The sequence below is a fragment of the Cydia splendana genome, chromosome Z (assembly GCF_910591565.1).
Source record: "Cydia splendana chromosome Z, ilCydSple1.2, whole genome shotgun sequence".
NCBI lineage: Eukaryota > Metazoa > Arthropoda > Insecta > Lepidoptera > Tortricidae > Cydia > Cydia splendana.
This window is the reverse complement of record NC_085987.1, coordinates 31,682,596-31,702,373: the sequence shown is the minus strand read 5'-3', so window position 1 is coordinate 31,702,373 and position 19,778 is coordinate 31,682,596. Positions and strand designations below refer to the sequence as shown.

Here is a 19,778-nt window from a genome sequence, read left to right as displayed (position 1 = left end):
AATTTCCAGCGAACTGGATAATTTACTGGAGCCTTAGGAGATATTTTTTCCTTGGATTGCCCAACCACTCGATGTAGAAGGAAGCCACCACAATTACAAAGGCACCAGGAAGGTTTGTTGGATCAGACACTGGTGAAAAGGCGTTTCGGATTTTAGCATGATCATACCAAAAATAAAGAAAGTCAAAATGGCGGCCATTTTTTACAACTTTTACTACGAATATTTTATATTAGGTACCTTTCGGAATCACAGACATCAATTCTCATCATGAGTGGAAAGTTTTCCGTCGGATTACCGTTTTGATCTACAACCAAAATACCGAAAAAGAATAATAATTTATGGAGATGGAGAAAACTCTGATTACACGCATTTAGGACCAAATGTAGACCGGTATTTAAACGATTTCCACCTTGCTGGGAATTAATTCTTCGAAAAACTCTTATTTGATTGGCATAATAGCCTAGTAAAAGTAGCCATTACTTATGTAAATATTTTTTTTTAATGCTAATTCAGTCTCGGTGACAACCAAGACACTTTGTGAAATTTAGTTCTTACCTACTTAATACTTAATAGGAGTTACTAGATTTAACCTAGGCATTTAGCAAAACGCGTTTTAACTAAAAACGTGTCACTGTGTGTAACGTGTACATAAGTAATATTTAAATTGGTCTCGAAAACTAAACAATTATTATCTGCCTTGTAACTCTTTAAGCTTTTTTTCACTCACTGCCGGTTATCGTCTGCTTTACTTGCCGCGCTTGTTACTCGTAAATGCCTCAAATGTCTTGATTTATCTATAGACGACGAGAGATGCAGTAGGTATCTAATGGTCTTCAGACAAAGACTTGATACTAATATAATTTCATTCGACGTATAGTTCACAAATATCATTATCATTGAACATTTATCTTTATTGTGTTTTTGAAGAGCCCTTATTATCAAAGTCGGAGTTTTGAATTAATTCCAGAACAATTTTTTTTCGTAAGTTAATGTTTTTCCACTCGCGTTATAAAGAATGGTTATCCAGTACCATGGACCAGTGGACTTTGACTAGGCTAAAGGTGGTAGAATGTTCCTAAATATCTCTTCCAACAGCTCGGACAGTTTTAAAATATAAACTGCATATAATAATTTCATCAAAATGGCTGCCGTCTCGTTATGGAAAGTGTGAATTGCACTGGGACCATAGTGTAAATGTCAGGTTTGGGCTATCATTATCAAATGTGATAACATCTAACTATCAGCTACATTTAAACAAATTGTCCTTTTATAATTATTAGACTGTTTCTTTTTTATTTTACTATTTTTGTTTTTATTTTTGCACTATTAGTTTTTAGGATCGCCATGCCGATTTGTCACTTGTTTTGGCGTTTAGTATCGAACAGTTGATCAAATGTAAAGGGCTCTTAGAAATATTTTGTAGCTAGAAATATATTACTATGTATATGTATCTCCAAACATAAGGTGGTATTCTTATCTAACCTATTTTTAAATTTCTAGGGTCGGCTTTACGGTAGGTACACTCGATTGTGTTATACTTTATCTCTATATCAACAAGCTACCATAAAGTACCATAAAACTACTTATGTTCTCTCCGAATGTTGTGGAAAGAAGCATGAAGCTTTTACAAGTACAATAAAATAAAAGCTAAGAATCCTTGGGTATTGTAAGTAAAATCTGATTCTATTGTTTTTTTTTTTCTATTTAATGTGTGTGAAACTCGAAAGATATACGCCATGACGTTGTTAAGAGACTGTTGTTAACGAGACGCGATGTATTTAGTTAAGAGACACTTACCCCATACTTACCCTCTCGTTTTTCGTTGTCAGCACACCCTCCAGGACTCATGTTATAAAAATATTGCACTTGCAACTTTTGGTTAGGTATAAACAATTATTTTCTTACGCAAATTAAAATAAAAAGTTATTATTACAATCCTGTCTTTTATTCTGTCTGGTTTCTACCTTTCCCATAAGAGTTAAAAACCGTTAGTGTACGTAACCAGGTGTCAAGGGCCGATTCCAAGAATACATTTTAAATGTTAAATATGTACCTAGTTTTTGGTTATTCTTATTGTATAATTTTTCTTTTTAGGTAGGTGCAACTGATATTCGTTATTCGGCCGAATAATAGATAACATTCGGTCGAATACCGAATAGTTGCAGAATATTTGTGGCATCTCTAATAAAATTATTGTAATTATCAATTGTAATTGACGTTGCTTGTCACAACGAAATGTTTAAAACAAAATTCGCAATACATTGCGTCTTAGAATAAACTTTAAAGTGTGCCAAAAATAAAACACGAGTTATTTTTAAAAGTCGCGGAACATTGTTGGTCAGTTGAGGAGTAGGTACAGCCTACAGTTAGATTAATGTCTTGCTCCTGTTACAGACCTCACCCGGTATATGATCATTTACATTCTATTGGTTTTTATTACATACGAAAGAGTTAGATACCTACAATGTTTTAATGAGTTTTTCAATAAAAGGACATGTCAGGATCGTTTACCCTTTTCCTAATGCTAAATTAAACGAAGTATCAGACGTCCGAGTGCTCGTCTTTGTCTCATAGGTACAAAGCAATATAGTGATGTGGTGTCAACTATTGGGCATTAGCATGCCGAGCACACCCGCGTCATTTATAAGTATAGTAGTAGTAGGTTAGGTAGGTAGGTAGAAATCGGAGCACGACGGATCAGATCTTGCTTAAGCAACTAATGCAAAAGAAGTGGGAGTACGCACAAAGCATTCACTCATTGTTTGTGGACTTCACAAAGGCCTATGACAGCATAGACAGAGGTACTCTATACTCCATTCTTATTAATTTTAACATCCCCAAAAAACTAGTTGCCATAATTAGTGCAGCAACCAAAGAGAGTAGAATGCGAGTCAGAGTAGGGGACGAGCTGTCTGAAGAATTCACGGTTATGACCGGCCTAAAGCAAGGGGATGCCCCATCGCCTGTGCTCTTCAATCTAGCCCTAGAATATATTGTCCGGAAAGTTTTAGTGTTGGACATAGGGGTAGAGCTGAACGGCAAGCACAAGGTGGTGGCGTACGCAGATGACCTAGCTTTATTAGGGGAGAGTCGTGAACAGGTAGCGGGGGCAGCTAGTGTCCTGGAACGAGACGCCTCTAGATTAGGTCTCAGGATCAACCAGGCAAAAACTGAATACCTCCACATGAAATGTTACAAGAATACACGCATCCAGCGTGATAGTCTTCATGTTGGGGGTACCGTCTACCATGGAGTTGACAAGTTTCGGTACCTTGGATGCACTGTTACCGACACAAACACCAGAGAGGAGGAGATCAACATACGCATCCAAAACGCCCTGCGGTGCAGTGCAGCCCTCCACAAAGTGTTGGTGTCCAGGCTTCTCAGCAAATATACAAAGTTACGGATATATAAAACCGTTATACGGCCTATCCTAATGTATGGCTGTGAGGCCTGGTCCCTAACACTAAAAGAAGAAAATCAGCTCCTGGTAGCAGAGAGAAAAGTTTTTCGTAAGATCCTGGGACCTACTCAGAGATGACGGCACCTGGAGGATCCGGAAAAATGCCGAGATCGAGGAGTTAGTGACCGAACCCAAATCCCAATATCGTCGGCGAAAGGAAAGCGCACAGACTTCGCTGGTTCGGTCACCTACTCAGAATGGGCGAGGATCGGGCTGTCAAGAGGGCGTTCTTGGGACGACCGACTGGTAGCCGTCCGGTGGGTCGGCCCAGGTATCGCTGGGAAGACAGTGTGACGGCGGATCTGCTTCAGCTTCGCGTCAGTAACTGGCAGGAAGTTGCGCAGGATCGGGACAGGTGGCATGCTCTCGTTTCGGAGGCCAAGATTCTCTTTGGATCGCTGAGCCAAATTAGTTACTTAGTTAGTAGCAGGTATTGAAAAAAAATGCACAAGTCGGTTACATAATTTTATTTTAATGTAACCTATAAGACATTTTTTTTAGGTAGCTAACTTAGTACATAATATCACATTCACGGAAATGTACAATTCGATAAGTTATTTTATTTATCCGTAGGGTAAGTTTGCTACTTCGCCGAGACATCTCCGACCTGTAAATTAAAAAATACATATTAGAAAGTATTCCCAAAGCCGGGACGAAACATATAATAGAAATCTAATGTAAGTCACAATTAAGTCAGCCAATGTCATAGACATAGGCCAGCACGACAGTAAGGAGTCGGACCAAGAAAAGTCTGCAGCGGATTTGATAGCCCACGCAGTGCAAGTGTCATTTATACGTCATAATTTCATAATAGAAGTTTGACGTTTAAAATAACACGTGCACTGCGTGGGCTATCAAATCCGCTGCAGACTTTTCATGGACTGACTCTGCAGCTGCGTTACTATTGCAACGGTAGGTAACGTTGACGCAGGTGGTCTACTCCGGCATGCTGCTGCAGTAACGTAGCTGCTGTCAACTTCCGAATGTCACATTAAGAGTTTACAAACAAGAAACCGAGTGCGTACACGACAGTAAAGCTCCGTACTAAGACACTTTTTATAAAGTTGTGGTTTTCATGTCTTCATAAATTACATATGTATAAACGCTCCAAAAAGCAACAAAAATTGGGTGCCGTTTCGACACTGAACGCTGTAAATTATTTTTGCACTAAGCAGACACGTCAGAAAGAGCGTACAATATTTTTCAAGTTTTCCATTAATATAAATTTAGGACTTCAATAGTTGATTAAAACTATCCTCAAGAAAACAAAGTTGAGTCATAATACTTGTGAAATCATAATAATATATGTATTTTGTTTTCCTCGTATTAGAAATGAAATAATAGGGTGTTTCACTCGGGTGTAAGGCACCCATTCTGGCTCGAACTATTGACGCTCTCACTTCGTCCGAGCGCCATAATATGCCATCAGAAACTGATTACTTATACTGTAAAAAAAAGACACTACAATTTATACAATCGCATGAAAACTTACAAAGAATCGAGTGGAGAAGTAAATCTGAGTCGTGTCTTTTGTTCAGGATACTTTGTTACTTCGATGTTTAAAACCTTGCTTTCCGATTGACACCCTACGCAGCGTACATTGTATTAGGAAGACAACAAAATATCAATTAACTGTAACCCTGTGAAACTAAGGTGTCAACCGGAGACTATTAGAGCTGAGCGTTTTTTTCCGTAAGTGTTTTTAAAAACACTTTCTTGTGCTGTAACGAAATAACAGTTTGTGGCAGGAACGACAAACTGTTTTTATAAAAACGATGACAAAGAGGCGGCGACATACGATAACATAGTCGCGCATAACGGACGCAACTATCGCAAAGCAAAACGCAGCTCTAAAACTGTTTTATTCGTTTTCCGATGAGCAGGGCAGATATAGGTTATCGGCTAACGAAAGAGCGAGATAGAGATAAAAACGAAACGAAACGGATTGAGCTTTGTTATATTCAAAAACTTTAATGTTTGTTAGACAAATAAGTGCTTTATTTTCTAAGCATTAGGGTTTAAATTAAGGAATCGTTTAATGCGTAAATTTAAAGCAAGTAGCGAAAGTAGCGTCAATTGAACAACATTAAAAATGATTCACGACGCTTAACGAACACTCTAACGAACGAACTAGCATCATGAATTGAGAGGCCATTTTATGTGTGACCTATCGATTTATCTTTATAAAGTACTGAAGTTAGGGGTCAAGTTATATTTGACATTAGTGAGACGATGCAAACTAGGTTTCTTTGAAATGTGAATTATATTTTACGTTTTATTACTTCAATATGCGATTTCGTTTCGTTTCGTTCGACACACACAGGGAATCCAGTTATTTTAGAAACTGTTTTTGAAAACAGTTACGTGGTTAAAAAAAACTGTTACGTTTCGTTTCACGGAAAACTCGAAACGACCCAGCTCTAGAGACTATCGTCTAATCTAACAGATATTATGAGAGAATACATGCGAAAATAATTAAAACAAATAACAGTCACCAAGATTTAGAAATATTAAAGGGTGATGCTGATGTTCGTTGACAGCATAGAAGTCAACAAAGCTGGCTGTGATATGTGCTTTGATATAACCATGTCACAACCACATTGCTGGCTACTGATGCGCCTGCGCTGTTTCTTTCTTCCATAGATGACTTTCTTTCTTTCTTCCGACGGACTGTAGTATGGGAACGACTCACCGCTCATCAAAGCTGGCTGTGATATGGCAGGTAAACGCATAATTACAACCACTTTGTGAGCATTAAGTTGCCCAACCGCTCCAAGGCGTCGTACCGTAGTACCTACCCCAGCCCAACTCGTCAAAAATGGCTGTGATATGAAACTACTACACGACACAACCATTTTGACGAATGGGCCACGGTCTGGCTTCACACGTGGTAGATTGCAGCGATGAACCGGTCTCCGTAAACCGACCACATCAAAGTGGCTGTGATATGAAGACGGGTAGACATTTCACCGCCGCTTTGACAGGCTAGGCCCGAGAAAATTGGTACAGTTCCATCGATAAGTAGTTGCGAGTTCGAGTCAAGAGGGCTGTTACGAATGAGGCCATGCTCATCAAAGCTGGCTGTGATAGCTGCGTTGTGACCTATAACAAACCGACTTTGATGGCAGGGCCACATTGGACGTGCCTGAAATGGACACTGAACACTGAAAAAGCATTAATTGGTGAGTGTAATGTGTAACAAATTAAACTTATAGAAATGAAAAAAAAAGTAATATAATAACATAATGAATAAATTTAATAAACATGGACAATATTACCTATCCAGTATTTGCTTTATGTTTTTGTGAACAATACAGATTTCGGTTGACTTGATTGCCTGACGGTTTAAGTATGGATAGTTGAAAGTAATTCGTGGGTTTTATTCTTTCGCATATTTTGTCATCTTGTGATCTTTGGTTAATGAAGTAATGACAGGTAATTTGTTAATGAGGCCCATTATTGATTAGAGAAAGGGACCGAAGGTGATTTGGTTACCGTACATCATCATGGTACATATTTAAAAACAATGGTAATGTAAGGTAAACTTACTAGAGCTCGACATGCTAATGCCCAATAGATGACACCCTGCTGTCACCTCTATTGACAATAACTTAAGTTTCAAGAGAATCATTAGAAGGTTAGAGTAGAAACGCATGTGACAGACCCACAGAACGACGAAGTGCTCCTAAGATGCTTTTAACTCTACTGTTTTCCGAGAAAACTTAAGATCATTGTATCTACTTATCCAAGCCAAAATTACATTAATTATAAAATACAGTTTCAAGATGACATGTACTGGGACCGCGTCGAGCACCAGTAAGTACGTTTACCTTAAAAAAAAAATATCTTAAATATGGGTCTTTTTCGATTAGGTAACAGATTAAAACCTAGTTCAGTAACTTTTATGATAAAAGCCGTCACAATAATTGCCGTAAATTCTAACTCCATACAAAACAGCTTTCAGTAAAAACTATATAGGTAATAAAAGAAAGTATGTATTCGAATTCGTTAAAATATATTTTTTTCACCTCAGCAGCTCGAACAACTTCTTTGCTTCTTAAAAACAGTGACCAAAATGCGATTTTGCTCACTGAGTGAGACAAAATGACATTCAAGTGACCTTTATAGTCAAATGTCATTATAACATGCGGGGTCTAATACAAGTTCGAAATACATACTTGGGTTCTTTATCTCTGTCCCTTTCACACTGTTAGCAAAAAGAAACACAAAAAAAGTTCAAACGACATTCAACGGTTGACGGTTTATAATAGACCCCCGAAAAACGTCAGAACGCATCGTTCCTAACCACGTACGAGTATGAATTCTCAATGATTAATTAATAAAAATAAAGTTTAGGATTTGATAAAAACTGATAAAAAAACTATATTTTAGGTATTTTATTGTACAATTAAAATAATGAACTCAAAAAATACACAGATTATCACGCAAAATTAATTATTTTACTTTTAAGAATTTCTACTATAGTTGACAATTAGTGTCTTAGGTTAATCAGTGTTTATTCATGAGTTTATAAAAAAATACCTGAATTTGACAACCTACGCACATGCGCACGTAGCCGGGGAATCCATGGGTCGGGGTGTCTTTGATCACTTATACGTGGTGAAAATGATCAAAAGATTAAAGTAACATCATTAATTATTTTGGCAGCTTACGATTTTTTTATGTATTTTTTTCAATAGTTATATAATAAATAGGTATCGTTTGAGTCTGTGGAAGAGGTAGAAGGTTGTAGAATTATAAGTTTGTATGTAGGAGTTGATCTCCGGAACTGCTCATTTGATTTCAAACATTCTTTTACCCGTTTCTATTGTATGGAATTAACTTTCTGGGTGGAAATTGGCTATATTTCATCCTGCGGCTTTTCTTTAGGTTTTTTTATTATACCTACGTGCGTGAGGCTACCAGCCCACCAGGGTAATAATTATGCAATAAATAAACATGTATTTTTTTTTATAGAAACAATGCCAGAGATTACAAAAAAATATCGGATAACGAGACTACAAAAAATACCAAGAAAAACAAATACAGTGGCGGGCACAAAATCTATTCGTGCCGCATCGAAAGCATACAATAATTTATACAATAAGTATAAAGGCAACATATCAAAAACCCGGTCTATGCGACCAAATTTACTGAAACGGAAAAGCTTGCAATTCAAAAATCTGTTGCTAAGTGCGATGATAAGTTCAATCCCTACGTTATTTATAATAAATATTCGAATAAACGCTTAAAGTTATTCATTTGTATCATTTGGTATGTTATCAAAATAAGCACACCTTAAAAATATGTATAAACTTTAAAACTAAGTACTTAACAAATTTTTATTTATTTATTTTAAACGGGGTTATTACTTTCGATTGTTAGCAAAAAAATTAGTGGTTTCAAAGTAACCTCATTCTCAATATAACTTTGATCACGTTTTTATTTATTTCTGAAAAAAATATAAGTCTTTTTTTTATTTGGCAGGCTGAAAGAAGAGAAAAAACCGATTTTTATATTTTTTTTTATAATTTTAAGTATATTAGGATCGTCATAAAATGGTGCCAAACTCTAAAACTGATCAAAGGTTTACGGTATCTTACAAAGTTATTTTTTTTACAAAAAAAAAGTTGTTGCTTGATGTGTCAGTTGAGGTTCGTTATTTCCATATTATTTTACTGAAATTTATTATTGATTTTTGTTTTTGTGTTCGATTGCGGTAATTAAACTTAATTGTTTGTATATCTTAAGAAAACATGAGTGCATAGGTATTAAGTGATGAAGAAGGATTACATTTTTCAAGTTGTCTAATAGGTACGTTCTCACTGCTCCGGTGAAAAATTTTGTGTACTATACGAGATCAAAGTTATTTACATCTCGTGCGCTTTTGAGTCCCTTACTACGCTCAATATTCTAAATTAGATTCACTCGCTACGCTCGTGAATCTGTTATAGAATCTTTCGCTTGCACGGGACCCAAAATAAGCACTCGAAGAAATAGCAAACTTTGATCTCTTGTTGTACAAATAACTATATCATATCCCTCACAATTAATGGTATAGGACTATAGGTATAGATAATATTCTTATTATGACTACATTGACTACTCATTCCGAGCAGCTAGCAACTTTCGGATGCTCTCGTATATTATATACGAGTTTTGACATTGGAAATGTCTTTTCGTTCGCTCCAGTATAGGGTCCGATTTCACGAAAAAGTGCGATCCCCTTATATCTCGGAAAGTTGTGAAGATATGATATTAAAAAAAAGCTCAAAAGATGCATAATCACGAGAGCTGTAAGGTGCAAAATCAATTATTCGAGAAAGTCAAAAACGAAAAAAGTTATGGTCGAAATAGTGAAAATAAAATTCAATTTTTTCCGAATTTTTGATTTTGGTGCTCGATAATTTGGAAACGAAGAATGATATCAAAAAATTGAGAAAAACGGCTCTGGACAATTTGGTCAGCTAGAATTTGAGCCTAAAACAAAGACGATCGGGTTAAGGGTTTGCCCTGTAGCCTAACCTTAAAATAGTCAAAAAGTCAGAACGACATTTTTCACATGACATTTATGACTTCATGTTTCGCAGAGTTCGTTATAGGTGTTTGTTGTGAATTATCGGGATTATGACGGCAGAATAACACTTGCACTGCGTGGGCTATCAAAATCGCTGCAGATTTTTCTTGGTCTAACTCTATCTATCCTGTTTGAGACGGGCGTAGATAACGTGTTCACTATTCGACAATCTATGCATTCTTGTGGTGGTGGAAATAGAAATAGAGATAGAGGTAGAGGTAGAGGTAGAGGTGGAGGTGGAGGTGGAGGTGGAGGTAGAGGTAGAGGTAGAAATAATTTTATTCGTGAGCACAAACACAAAATAAAAACTTATACAGAGAAACATAAAAAAGAGAAAGTGCCACAAAATGGTCTCACCTCAGCATGTTGCTGGCGGCTGCTAGCAGATAGCTGATAGGTACTGAACCCTGGCAGTACCTAGTGGAGCTCGGGTTTAATACAACATAAGCACACGCTGTTTTGGTCATCGGACTCGCCTCGATGAGCATTTAGGAGAGCAGTACCCAAGATAGAGCTGATGCTGAACCCTGGCTGTACCTAAAGGAACTCAGGTTTGTTGCAACATAGGCACACGCTGTTTTGGTCATCCGACTCGTCTTGATGAGCACTTAGGAGAGTAGTACCCAAGATAGAGCTGATGCTGAACCCTGGTTGTACCTAGCGGAACTCAGGTTTGGTGCAACAAAGGCACGCGCTGTTTTGGACATCCGATTCGTCATGATGATCATGGTATGGTAGAGCATTACCCAAGATAGCTGATGCTGAACCCTGGTAGTACCTATTGGAACTCAGGTTTGGTGCAACATAGACAAACGCTGTTATGGTCATCTCTCGTTGCGTCAAACTGCTGTCAAGAAAATTTCATATCTTGCAGCAAATGGGCCGCTGCCGATCAAGACTCGAGTGACGATAACGGCGATGTGGCTACCACTTCTCGAGTTGACTACGGATTTGCCGTGTAATAATTTTCTTGTACTTTGAACATTAATATATCCTGCTTATTAATCGAAAAATGAAATATGTACCTATACTTATGCGCCACGGCGACAATTATTCAAACTTCGATACGCGTGTGGAAATTTTGCAATTTGTTTGTTCATATGCGTTATGTCCAGGATACTTCTGTTAATCTAAGAATAAAATAATTATCATTCAACGTTGTAGTTTTGTTTTGTGACTTTTTCCTTATCCAGACTTTCTCGTCGCTCAGCGACAATATTTTTTCGAATTCCGTAGATTCATTTCCAATGTGCTCGATAGTCGTGTGAGGCACGAAATCTGTGAATTTTTTTCCACTATGTCACTATATTTAGGTAATTACCTACTTATAAAAAAAAGCGTTTATTCTCATGCTTACTTTCAACTAAAGTTGGTCACGCAGATCTTGTCAGTAGTATCGCAGCAGATCTTGTCATAAATACATACAGTCTTTTGCCACGTTAAATGTGACACGACCTGTGAAAGCGTTTATGTAGTTGTAGTAAATGTACAATTTTTATGTACCTACGTACAAATTAAATGTACTAGTAAGTACGAAGCATGCGTAGGCCTTGTTAATAGGTGCAAGTACGTATGAAGCGCAATATTGCAGCCCATCGCGTTTTTTTAGCAATAGAAAACGTTTGTTGCCGCTATTGTAAATTATGTTAACAGGGTTCTAGCATGCGTCATTGTGAAGCGCATCTGCCGAGCGCGGTGCAGCTGCGCCAACGGCACAAAAACAGGGTGTCATTCCCAACACTTCGGTGTGCACGGCCAACTCGAAGGTTCTGGCCAACCAGTAACACGAGCTCTCTTACCTAACCTAACCTACGCATTGTTATTATGGATCTCGAAGTCAGGTAGCACTGGTCCGCCCGAGAGGTATATTTATCCGCGGCCGCGCTTTAAATGGGAATACACGATCTATATTCCCATTCCCTTCACTTGCGGAGCGTTTGTCATGGCAAAATTAGTCTATTCTTTGTTATGGTTAGATTTTCTTACGGAGTCCAAATGTTACTTTGGAGATCTTCCTACAATGCGAACATCTTAAAATAAATTTACTTAACTATGTAACTACATCACATCACCTTATGTTTTTTTTTGGCTATTTATAATTAATGGTTAGGTAGGATATTTCAATTACCTAGTTACAAGAAAATAATAAGAGTTATGATTCTGATATGTACTTAATACTAGGTGTAGGGGATCCGTAGTGATCTTTAAAGTACAGATGTAGTGCGTAATTGTCATGCTACTTTAGTCTACCTCAGTACGTTTTGTACTTAGACTGCCTGAAATAGCAAGACCCGTTCGTACGTTTCCGTGGAAATACGAAGGAAAACAATTATGCACTACATTGTATTTATTTCGAAGCGACGTGGCGTATGTGGCATCAGTGGATCAAAAATACGTTTCAAGAAAATATCGGGTGAACTATCAATTCAAATATCAAAATATCAGGTTGTAGGTATGTAGTTAGGTACCTATTAGTTCTTAAAAGCATCTTATGACTAAAAACATGTCATAGATTTAAGGATATTATTGAATTATTGAATATATGGGCACAATTTTTATTTTGTAAATTGAAACCTAGCCTATAACTACCTAGACCAGAGGTTCTTAAAGTGGTCCAGGTGGACCCCTAGGGGCCCATGGGAGACCGGACGGGGGTCCACGTTGGCGTGAATAAAAAATATGCTGGGTGAAAAGTTTTGGAAATATACATATATAAATATATAGGAATTAGAAATGTAGCAGAAAACCGTAAAACTTTGAAAGTGGACTTCGAGAAAAAAGTTTGGGAACCTCTGACCTAGAGGTTCTGACGAATCGATAGACATCTCAGGTATCTCAATCGTTAAAATATTTTTTCCGTCGCGTCGCTCAACCTGGTAACGTTGGTAACAAACAGTTCATTAGAGACAACGGCTGGCACGGGCTAATTAGGCGAAGATAATCAACTTTACTTTTACGTAAATCAAATATCTTAAAATAGACAAGATTGGTCAGTCCGAAACAGGGACCAATCGCAAATTGGTATTACAACATCAAGTGATAAAATTCATATTCATGGGTGATATTATGATTAATAAAATAACATATAATTTATAGCAAAAGTCAATAATTTGTCCGGATTCTTCTTATACAGATATCCACCTACGACGCCCCAGTGTTATTAACACAGACCTGAACCGCAACAGCATCCACATTTGTACCAATAATAACATTATATTCGGGAACAGAACAGGGTAAGTCTAATCTAAATGAATAAATATTTTATTGAACTCATATAACACAAAAGTAAAACTTAGTGTAAGGCCTGAGTGGACGCTCGAAGCGGAGCGTTCGGCGGGGCGTGCAGCGTGGCGTCGGGCTCACAAGTGATTTGAGCAGCGTGGCTAACTAAGGCTGTACTAAGGCCGCTTCTATACGTTTGCATTTGTTTAACATGCACGCCGCACGCCCCGCCCCGCTGCACGCTCAACTCGAGCGTCCACTCAGGCCTTACACTTAGTACAAATCTAAAACCGAGCATAATGCTAAAAGGCGTTTTCTACCAATAAATAAAGGAAAATAAAATGGATCCATTTCAACGGGATTTCAAACATTATTAGTCTTTTAACTAGACTAAATAAGAATAACTTTCATATGATTTTTATAGGAATCCCTTCATACCTACCTACTGATAAAGATATATCTCCGTAGAATGTTCAACATCGGAGTAGAAGTGGTTTCCTTATGTCAATTACTTGCTAGCTTCAGAGCCAAACCGACAATCTTATGTAACGTTTATTATCTAATTAAACTTATTTATTCATAGAACAAGATAATAACGTTCCATCTTGTTGTGTTGTTGACACCCCGACGAACGTCGTAAATAGCTCAGTCCACATGAAAGACAAGGTAGTGAGAATTTGTGATGTCAGGGACATCTCACTACTCATGTCTTTCACGCAGTAAAGAGCAGCATCTCGGAGCAGATGTGGCGACGGTGGTGGCGGAGGCAGCTTTATTCAACTGTAAATCAAATCATATATCCATAACGGCAAGTCAAGAATTTAACTTACGTCTTATGAATTTTTCGCTCAACCAAAACTCACTAATTACTACCACAAAGTAATAGCCATAGTGATACAATGACATATTAATACCTAAATAAAGAAATTTATTTCATAATTAAAATAATACATAAACTAAACATAATACTAATTAAAAACTAAACTTAAATATAAATATAAACTAAATAAGTATTTAAAAAAATGCCTACGGAAGCCCGTCCCGCGCTGCCCCCGACGCAAAGGTGCCCATCACGCTCGCTGCGATTGGACAAGTATTTGACTTTTTTAAGGGACGCCTCGTGCTCAGCGGCCGCTCCTGCCTTGGGGTAGGAGATTCCGTATGAGAAAAGTCCTACCTAAATAAGGTTTATTTTTGTTTAATATTTTTTTAGTAATTAGTGAGTTTTGCTTGATATCTGACGAAATAATGATTTTACCACACACAGGTAGTATAAAAGTCGGTACCGTAAAATAGAGTGAGTAGGCGCAAAACTGACATTCAAACCTCGATAACATTTTATTTTTACATATGCAAACTGAATGGTGTATATTATATAAGTGTTCCGGACGTTTTTCTTTTAGTTTTTATTTTATTTTGGGTAGTTCCATTTCATAACTTTGACGATAAACAGGAAAACCCACCTCACCCCGTAGTCCCTCGTAATTGGAGTGGGATGGGTTTTCATACAAAGGTGATTTTGGAAGATTGTTGGATCGATTTTTTTTCATTATGGGTATTACTATAGCTCCATTTTAAATTGGAATACATTATTTTTGTAGCAGTAGCCTTAAAATAACATCTCATCCCCCTTTCATCCCTTCTCTCCCCATTCATAACCCAACTCTCCCCGCGAATCCTACTCACCCCATTTTACGGTACGTCCACAGGAGACGTGAAACTCATTGCTGTAAGTATATGACCCATTCACGTGATCGCCGATCACTGTGCAAGTGAGTACATAATTTGCAAATTATTCAGTTTATATTATACCTATCCAAAATGATCGAATATTAAAATATTAAACAGATTAAATATTAAAGGATATAAAGCAAGGAGACCATGTATGATGACTATCGCTTCTTGAATTTATCTATGTAAGTAATGCTAACAATTGCTTGTAAAAAATAAATATGTACCTAGCTAACAGAAAACTCTTAAGAAGTGTATTAGTGTATGTAGTTTTATTTTTATTTTAGTTTGTATGACATTATTTATCACATGTCGTTACCTTCGATCGTATTGGATTTCCACACCATTAAAAAACTCGGTGTGACATGACTGGAGCGGCATCATACCACGCAATATATCAATATCCAAAAAATCTATCATGGCCATGGCTATATACTTTTGCGTTTAAAGGGGCCCACTGATTAATTAACAGTCCGCCGGACGGTATCGGCCTGTCAGTTAGAACAAAATTTTGACAATTCCGAACAACTGACAGGCCGATACCGTCCGGCGGACTGTTAATCAGTGGGCCCCTTAAGTCATCTACAACTTAGATTCAGCAACAACATACGCATTGGGTTATATGTGGGGGAAGAAACTTTGAATTGTTCGAGTACATCGTGGGCATCTGTAAACCCTAAATATTTCTTAGAAAAAGCTTTCGGAACTGTAGGAATTGATGAAAGTAATTTTTTTCTCCCCCGCCTATTAGAAAACAAACACTACGATCACACCGACGCGCTGGTAACTATATCAATATTTGCGCAAATTGGTAGGTACTGATCTGTCTAGAAGTATTTAACACATCACTAATCTAATCTAATCTTAGTAAGGTCAGGTGGTAAGGGAAAGGAAGGGAAACATACTTTATTTTTCTCGGGGTAGGAGAAACCGTATGAAGTCCCGTCCCGACGTAATTATTTTTAAGTTAATTTTATTTATGAATTAGCTTTATTTTTAGTATTATCATTTTATTTAGTTTTTAATATCTTTAAGTATCTCTAACTGTTTAACTCTTATTTTCCCTGCAAGTGTCCACCTTCCCCCGTGTAGTTCCTCTTTTCCCACCTGACTTCCCACTAATGCATATATTGTAATTATCTTTTCACCACACCAGCTCGGAAAGGCTTACTTTGCACTTCAAAAACTGATAGCAAAGTTGCATTCTATTCACATGTGAGGCAAAGTAATCAAATGCAAATTTTGAGTTGTTTTCTTATGTTTGCTGGTAGAATTGACTTTTAAATGATGATTTTGGATGATAAATATTTAATAACATTCATTTGGATTTGATTTGGTTTGATTTGGTTTGATTTTGTTTGATACTTTACATTTAATATTTTTTCGTGTGGTGTGGTGAAAAATTTTGTGTTTCACTCGGGGGCAAATTTTGTTAAACTCTCGTGCTTTGAAACCCTCGCAACGCTCAAGATTACATGTTTCGAACCACTCGCTACGCTCGTGGTTCAATTTTGGAATCTTTCGCTTGCTCGGGTATCAATATTAGCACGAGCGGTTATACAACAACTTTGCCCCCTTGTAAAACAAATAACTATTATCTACTTACACACATCTGTTATAATGTTATTATTGCGTAATAAATAATAACATCAAGGCCGGATTGCATAAATAAAATACAAGCTAATACTCTTAGTGATTTTCATTACAATATCCCTAGTAATATTAGCTTGTATTTTATTATGCAATAGCCCAAATTCAATTTTTAAAGCTGTAGATTTCGAACATCTTCGAAAAACCAAAGAATTAGATTTGACCTCATTTCTAAATAATATCAGTCGAGATGTCTTTTAATATATTCGAAATTAAATGTTAATTGCAAGCAGTAGGTAGTTATGATGAATGCCGCAATGGCGGTCGTAACACACGGCTCCTAGATCTGTCTCCATACACAGCTTATAATAACTATGTTTGTAGATAAAGCAATGTAAACAATTAGGCATTCTGTAGCAGTCACATATACTACTAATATTTACTACCTATAAGATAAACCAATACAAGACTCGTTTAGATAATACTTATTCGTTTTACATGGATAATAGTTGTTTAACTCCTCGTGCTTATAGTATTGATACCCGAGCAAGCGAAAAAATTCAATAATAGAACCACGAGTGTAGCAAGTGGAACATTGATCCTCAAGAAATGAACGCTATTAAATATTTTCATCACGTAAATGTCAATTCCACCAGCCAACATAACGGAAACAACTCAAAATTTCCATTAAATTACTTTGCCACTGTTGTGGATAAAATGCAACTTTCTCACCAGTTATTGGAGAATAAAGTAAAAATTTACGAGCTGGTGTGATAAAAAATTATAATCAAAAATGTATAGCATTCGTAAGCATCAATATATAGTAAGAAAACTAAGAGTCCGTTTCAGCTTACTCTGCACCGACTTGGCAGGCTGGATGAACCGTGGCAGCAGCAGATGTACCCAAGTCATATTTTCATTAAAAAAATACGTTTGCGATGCCGCTTGTCGAGTCCGCGCAGTGTCAAGTTAAGGATGACTCACGCTAGACCGGGACGGGCCCGGGCCGAGGCGTCCGACATTTCATCTTCTATGACGGCTGATCGGTGATCATGTGGTGCTTTCCGTAGATAACGAAGCGCCGGAAGCTTCGGCCCGGCCCCGGCCCGGTCTAGCGTGAGTCATTCTTTAGACGGGTTTTAACATGTTCACTTATACATTGACAACAATGTACCAGTGCCGTGCCGTTCGACATAGATTAGCATCCCTGAGTGAACAAGGGAAAAATGGGATTTCTATTTTACATATAGGAAAAAAGGGACAAGACACTGGTTTATACATACACAATTAATGGGTAAACTAGGTAACTATTTAATAATTACGGCGCCTCATATTTACCTAACTTGTTTTACTTTGTTAAAATTTTATCAATAAGGTCCGGTAGCACCACGCACAAGGAACGAACTAATCGACATTAAATGACGTAAAATTTTAATGAACTATACGTACGATGACACTAATAACAGATAGTTTGGTGGTTTAAGCCTTTAACTGTTGCATATCTTACTAGATTGACTGGTAGAAAATGCCTTATAATCCGCCAGACGAAACAGGAGCTGAGTTTTAAATATTTTAGGTAAATATACCCGTCTCGCTAACGGAAGCGGCACCTAAAAGTAGTGCGATAAGGACAAGGCGAAAAATCCTGCGTAAAAATCTCAAAAATCGAGGTTTCGTACTCCTCTGTTTCCTCCTCCAAAACTTAACCAATCGTAACCAAATTTGGAAATCTAAATTATTATGATATTATATGTGTCGGACCGTTTTTCTTTTTTTGGCTAATTGTTATCAGTTTTGAATGCCACGCTTCTCATTGCGGCATAGTCAATTAGGCCATTTTGGCCATTTTTGAAGGGCTCTAGTGCCTTAAAAAACATAAATATCAAAAAGAGCAAAACGGTCCGACACAAATATTGACAATATTAATCTGTGTTGAAAAAATCATTGCTCTAGCTTCAAAACCCACGGAGGAAAACGAAGAGTACGTTTGTATGGAGAAATGACCACTCCCGTTGGCTCTTGTTACCTATTGAACCGCTTTTAGGCTCATAATCCTAGATATTAAACACGCGTGGTTTTGCATTATATAGCACTTGTTAGGTAATGAACAGACATCGTAAAATTTATAGCATTTTCGGTGCAGCGGAGTGGTGTTAACGGAATTAGTATAACCAATTTCAATAATATTAACAATATTAACCTTAATTTACCATTTCAGTTGGAATTATCTATACCAATTCCGTTAACACCACTCCACTGCACCAAAAATGCTATAAAATTTACGTTGTCTGGTAATGAATGATAATCTGACTGACTTAAGGTAACTGATTGCTAATAATATGTAGGTATGGAAACGGGCCCGGCCGGCCCGCCAGCGGCAGGGTCGAGTGGCGGCAGGCAGTATGACAGATTTAAGACTTTACTAACTGTATCAATTAAAATTTGATTAATATGAAAGTTTGTTATTATTCCTCGCAAGTGTGTTGAAAAATGTCGTATGGCGTAGTCAATCTTGAGTGATGTTTATGTAAGCGATTTCATTTAATTTCTAAAAAAGAGCATCTACTTATGATCGTATTCTACGCGGCGTTGCATGATAGATAATTATATTAAACATTGATTCTTACGACGTTATTCATAAACATGTTACTGGCCTGAATTAGCTATGAATCGTTGTCTTTATATTTCTAAGAAAGGGATAAAACATAATTTAACCAAATCAGACCCGTAAAGTTTTATGAATAAGGGCAATTTGTATTTTTATATTTATTTATCTATGGTATTATAGGAAAATAAATAAAGATAATTTATGATTGGTTAATGCCTAGTGTGATATTGCGCTAGTAAATAAGCTGCTGCAGTACGTCTACCATCAGTTTTTACATTGACATACACGCTCACGTCTACGTAACTTACTTTCTATGCATCTCGCTCGTACTCGCATATTAGTGCAAGGCTCTTAGAGGCAATTAGAGGCTCAGTACGGTTACCATCAGTTTGTCACTGACGTAAACGCCGTCGAGAACGTAATTTACTTTCTATACATCCCGTTTGCACTAATATGCGAGTGCGAGCGAGATGTATAGAAAGTAAATTACGTTCTCGTCGGCGTTTATGTTATGTCAGTGACAAACTGATGGTAACCGTACAGGTCAGGCTCGTCGTTAGGTTTGCCGGGTACAGCCGCATTGCTGA

General features: G+C 37.2%; 1 long non-coding RNA gene across 1 annotated transcript in view; it reads right to left on the bottom strand.

Moving 5' to 3' along the window:
- Window positions 1-3,941: 3,941 nt before the first annotated feature.
- Window positions 3,942-19,778, bottom strand: part of LOC134804927 (uncharacterized) — a 30,954-nt gene continuing 15,117 nt past the window's right edge. Inside the window, exon 4 of the long non-coding RNA XR_010146186.1 lies at window positions 3,942-4,070. This is a non-coding gene — a long non-coding RNA (uncharacterized LOC134804927). The remainder of the gene's footprint in view (window positions 4,071-19,778) is intronic.